Here is a 6,285-nt window from a genome sequence, read left to right as displayed (position 1 = left end):
GGTATCACATTCCAAATGCTATGGAACCTCGCTCACCCGGAGAAGGACTGGCTGCTAGACTACTTTAATGACATCTGGCGGTCTGGATGCCTTCCAGAGGCATTGATGGCTGTCGGTGTGCCAGTCTTAAAGCCGGGAAAGTCTGCCAAGGCTCTCACTTCCTACAGCCCCGTGTCCCTCACCTCAGCGGCCTGCAAAGTGCTGGAGTCTGTAGCATTGGCGCGCTTCGAGTGGATCTCGGGAGCTCTCGACTTCGCGGAACAGTAGACTGGGTTCCGTCGTCACCGGTGCACTGCTGACTCCATCGCGGATGTCGTATCATCCCTGAATGACGCCAGAGACTATCGCGAAGTAGCACTCCTTGTGCTTCTTTATGTGGAAAACGCTTCTGATGGCTTGCCTTACCCGGTCACTCAGCTCTCTCTGGACTATGCTGGGGTTACGGGATGTCTCCGGAGTTTCGTCACGGCCTGGACGTTATTTAAGGATAAAATAGATATATTAGTCGACAATTTCATCCCTAAATTTAGTTTCCGTGCCTGCTCTCAAAAACCATGGTTTACTAAAACACTTAAAAGACTAGAAAACAAGAAAAAACGCCTCTTCCGCTCCGCCAAGATGCGGTATAATGAAAACGCGTGGCTGAAATATTATACAGCTGAATAAACATATCTAACGGCAATTCACAACGCTAAGCATTCTTTTTTCCAAGCTGACTTGCCGAAAATGCTGACTGCCAAACCGAGAAAATTCTGGCAGATTATAAACTCAAACCACGCATCCACTGTCGCTCTTACGAAAGAATCAGGTGAAGTGGCCACCGACTTTGAATGTGCTAATATGTTTAACCCCGCCTTTTCATCTGTATTTAGTAAAGAAACCGACATGCCACCCCCTGTACACTCCAGTGTCTTCGGAACTGTTATGCCGCCAATTTTCTTTGTCGCATCTGGAATTTCTGCCATAATTGACAAACAAACTATCTTCATCAGCCAGGATCGATAACATTAACTCAAAATTTCTAAAGAACACTCAAAACATTTGTGCATCATTTTTGTGTTTACTGTACTCACAGTCACTTTCCACGGGCCAGCTTCCTGCCGATTGGAAATACAGAAAGGTCATTCCAGTCTTGAAGTCAGGTATCAGAGAATCACCGCTAAACTACCGACCCATTTCTTTAACCAGTATCCCGTGCAAATTCATGGAGCATGTCATTTACACACATATCATGGACTTTCTCGATTCGAATAATTTCTTCAATCCTGCGCAGCATGGATTTCGCAGGGGTTTTTCGTGCGAAACACAACTGGCCATGTTTGCGCACGACTTACATGCAAACTTATAGACTGCAAATTTCAGACTGACACCATTTTTCTGGACTTCGCGAAAGCGTTTGACAAAGTACCCCATAAACGCCTTCTACTCAAACTTTCACTGTTAAATCTCCACCCCGACATCATAAATTGGATCCGTGAATTTCTAAATAACCGCTCTCAGGCTGTTTTAGTGAACAATGCTACCTCTGCTTCCCTTCCAGTAACATCAGGCGTTCCGCAAGGGTCCGTCCTTGGCCCGTTTTTATTCCTTATATACATTAACGACCTACCAACTCATGTATCTTGTAATATCCGAATGTTTGCCGATAACTGTGTTATTTATCGCACTGTTGCCAACCCCTCTGATCAATTAACCCATCAAAGTGATCTTAACCATGTAAAGCAATGGTGCGATGATTGGCTCATGGAACTTAACCCTCACAAATGCAAAACCTTATCTTTCAACCGCCGCTGCTTTCCACTTGTTTTTTCTTATGCGATTAGCAGCGTTCCTGTCGAAGCAGTTCAGTCGTTTAAGTATCTGGGAGTCACTTTCTGCCATGACCTTTCTTGGGCTTTGCACGTCACTAACGTCATATCATCTGCAAATAAAACACTTGGATTTTTGCGACGTCATCTACATAACGCACCTAAGAACGTAAAATTGTTAGCTTATAAAACTCTCGTGTGAACAAAATTGGAATATGCTTCACCAATTTGGAACCCGCGACAAGCTTGTATTCAAGACGCCCTTGAGTCACTTCAAAACCGTGCCACTAGATTCATTCATCGTTCGTATTCTTATGATGCGAGTGTGTCATCACTAAAATTAGAATCTAATTTACCCCTTCTCTCATGTCGCCGCCGTATCGCCAGTCTTTCTTTATTCTATAAACTTTTTCATAGCTCGATGGGTATCCCGCCATACATTGTTCCACCAACACGCATATCTAATCGCACTGGTCATCCTATTCAAGTCGCGCGCCCACGTGCACGCACCGTTACCTTTTCTACGTCATTTTTTCCTCGTACAGCTGCTGACTGGAATGGCCTTCCGGGCGACACCGCTGCCATCCCTTGTCCATCCACCTTCATAGAAAGCGTCACCAATCACCTTTCACCATAGATTACCACATGGTTTCTGCTTATTTCTGTGTAACCCACCCCTTATGTAATGCGCCGTTACGGGGTCTTTAAGGAATAAAAATGAAATGAAATGAAATGAAATGAAAGGGCTCTCCCTTTGTGTAAGGATGGGAAATACTGTGAGCTCCCCATGGGCAGTCAGTTCTGGAGTGCCGCAGGGATCCATCCTAAGCCCCTTCCTTTTCAACTTGGCGCTGGCTTCTCTTCCTTCTGCCATCCCAGCAGACCTTCGACATCGTGTCTACATTTCCGTATGCGCTGATGATGTAGGTCTGTGTACTCGGAGTATCATTAGAAGCCTTCCAGCCGTTCGGTCCTGCTTGCAGTGAGCCTTGGACGAAGTTGTTTCGTACTTCCAGACAGTAGGCCTCTCCGTATTGTGCTCAAAGACAGAGGCCCTTCTCGTCCACCCTAGCGTGGCCATATGCCAACGAACAGTTCCGGTGGCGCTGGGTGGCAACGGGATACCATGGAAGCGGGTTGTTACCTACTGGGGCCTGCAGATTGATCACCGGCTCTCGTAGGCGCCAGCTGCCAAGGCGCTCATCGCTCAAGTGCAGAAGGTCCAAAAGGCGGTTGGCCGTCTTCTTCTCCGCGACAGAGGTTGCACACCACAATGAGGTATCCGTCTATACGCCGCCGCGGCTACGTCAAGGCTTCTTTATGCACTCCCTGTTGTGGCCCTCCCACGGGTTCGCGTAGAGCACCTGGAGCTCCACCACCGGAATCATTCCGATGATTCTTGGCTTGCCAGGGACCTCGAACATTGCTGCCACCCTAGCCGAGGCAGACTTGGCCGCTGTCCCTGCTGCTCCTACAGCGTGGCCTCCGTCATGTTTACAGGCTACATCGCGCCTCGGGTAGCACGCCTCTGCTTTCAAAGTTGCGGAGCCGACCTTACTTGCACATGGGCAGCTTGTGTCAGCTATACGAGGGTGTTGTTGGCCGTCCTCCTACGCTAGCCATCCCATCGTCTCCTCCGCACCGTCAGCCATTGGAGGTCTCTACTATCTTGGAGGGCCTCATGAAAGGGCAATCCCCATCCTGCGCATTGTACCAGGCGTCGGCGTTCCTGTTGAAGGACCGGCTGGACGGACATCTCCACATCTACACGGACAGCTCGGTCCATAGTTTCCGGATCTGCCACTGCCTCCTGCGTGATCCCTGCCCTTCGGCAGAGTTCGGCAAGTACTTCAGCGCTCGGGAGTGTGCCGGCTGCCTTTCGCGGCAAGCTCCACCGCTGTCTACCAAATTCCTTTATCTTATGGTCAAACTTACATAGGCCAGACAGGCTGTTGCATCAATATTAGACTAATGGAGCATGCCAATTCATTGGACAAAAAAGACACTAACCTGGCAAAGCATTGCAGTATTTGTAAATGCGTACCTTTCTTTGACGATACACAATTGTTATTTTTTCATAGTGACAAGACTACCAGAGAAGTCGCTGAAGCATTCCATATCATCAGAAAATCTAATAGTTGCGTTAGCAAAACATCTTTAATCTTGTCAGCGAAAGAACTGGCATTGCTGCATAAAGGGTAGATTGCAAGGCAGGTACAACGCGTGCGTATGTTGGCTGTCCGGAGTTTGTATCTGATCATCGATGTATGACCGGGAGCATGCGTGCCCAGTTTTGTACGTATAAATGTTGACTTCTTACTTCAAATAAATCAGTTGTAAGTTCAGCGCCGTGTTTGTCTCCTCCTCTTTCTGGTCCTATCGTCTAGATTTGTTATCCCAAATATTTACTTTGGCTATTTCTTGCTTAAACGTCCTGTATGTCTCTAATGCTGATTTGGTTTGCATCTCTGTTTTCCACATACCCCTCTCCGTCTCCTTAACCTTTTTCTTGACGGATGATTCCTTACTTGTCCCCCCACTGCTGCCCAAGTATTTGCTTGACAATTTTCTAGTTCGCTTCCTCCACCTTGGGTCAACATTCCTCGTGTATAAGTAACTGAAAACCTTCCTAGCCCACCGGATTTCCCCAATTTTTTTCAATCGCTCCTCAAATGCTACCTTGCTACTAAACTCTCTACCCTTGAAAGAAGACCATCCCAGATCCCCCTGCACCCCAAGATTTGGTGACTTGCCCAGAGCGAGCCTACCCACACCACGTTGCCTAGTTTCCAACTGTTGCCGGGTCTCTGCTCTCATACATAGAACTGCATTGGCAAAAGTCAGGCCTGGAACCATTACCCCCTTCCATATCCCTCGTACTACCTCGTACCTATTGTAGTTCCACAGTGCCCTACTCTTCATAATCGCTGCACTTCTGTTACATTTAGTCGTTAGATATTTTTCGTACTCTGTCAGATACTCAATGCCATTATTTATCCACACCCCAAGGTACTTGTATTTATCGACTATCTCCAGCATGGCCTCCTGTATCTCATGCTCGCCGCAAATGTTATTAAAAATCATGACTGCTGATTTTTCTTTGCTAAACTTCAAGCCTAATCTGTCTTCTTCTGTACCACATATGTCCATCAATCCCTGCAGATCTTCTGCATTGTCAGCCATTAATACAATGTCATCCGCGTACATAAGTCCTGGTAATGACTGTTCAATCAATTTTCTTTGTTTGAAAAATGATAGGTTGAAGACGAGTCCGCTTTGCTGTATTTTGGCCTCTAAACCTTGTAGGTACAGCATAAACATCAGGGGTGACAATGAACACCCCTGCCTAAGCCCCCGCCGAATCATTACAGGCTCCAAAACCTGCTTTTCCCATTGTATAATCACCCAGTTACATTTATAGATATCTTTTAAGAAATTGGTTACTCCATCTTGCACTCCTAAAGCTTCCAGAATACCCCACAAGCCCTCTTGAAGTACACTGTCATAGGCTCCCTTGATATTCAAGAAAGCCAGCCATAGGAGTCTGTGTTCCTTTTCAGCTATTTCAATGCACTGTGTTAGTGAGAACAGATTGTCTTCTAGCCTCCTATGCTTCCGGAACCCATTTTGTAGCTCTCCAAGTACCCCCTCGTTCTCTACCCATGCCTGCAGTCTGTCCTTTATAATCTGCATAACCACCCTGTAAACCACTGACGTCACTGTTATAGGCCGGTAGTCTTTTATGTCAGCTTTGTCCCCCTTTCCCTTATATATCATTCTCATCCTACTTAGCCTCCATTCGTCAGGCACTTTACCATCCATTAGCATTTTGCTCACCACCTCCCTTAATGCTTTCTTAGATTTCGGGCCCAATTTCTTTATTAACATAATTTGAATACCATCCGGGCCTGCCGATGTGCTACTTGGTACCCTCATCTCGGCCCTCACCACGGCTCCGCCTTCAGGCACCTTCTTACGTTTCTGGAGGACACGGGGCTATCGTGTAAATTGTGAATGTGCCGCATAGACAGCGGTAGCTAGCAGTACTGGGCTCTGCAATCGCGTCGAACTTATCTATCTTCTCTTTTTTCTTTCTTCTTTATGCCCCCTTCCCCAAGGTGTTGAGTCGTGCTCCCTAAAGGGCTGCAGAAAATAGCGCCTTTTCCTCCTCGCAATCGCACTCTACTACGACGTTGGCCAAGATAATCACGGATGCCACCGTAGGGACGCGTTGCCGGCGCTCGTGTCTTGAAAGCGGTCTGCGACGTGGCTAAAGTGCGCGTCCATGCGGGCCTCATCTTCAAAAGCGATCTGTGATGTTTCCAGAGTGCGCACAGTGCTGGTAGCTTCGTATATGCTGTGCTTTCGACGTTTCGTCGGCGATCGGCTCCGCGACAGCCACAAACGTGATGCCCACTTAGCTGCCTCCAGGACGTTCATTAATAAAACGGAGGCAGCCTTACCCTTCCCCTTTTGC

This window comes from Dermacentor andersoni, chromosome 5 (assembly GCF_023375885.2).
Source record: "Dermacentor andersoni chromosome 5, qqDerAnde1_hic_scaffold, whole genome shotgun sequence".
Classification (NCBI taxonomy): domain Eukaryota; kingdom Metazoa; phylum Arthropoda; class Arachnida; order Ixodida; family Ixodidae; genus Dermacentor; species Dermacentor andersoni.
This window is presented reverse-complemented; position numbering follows the sequence as displayed.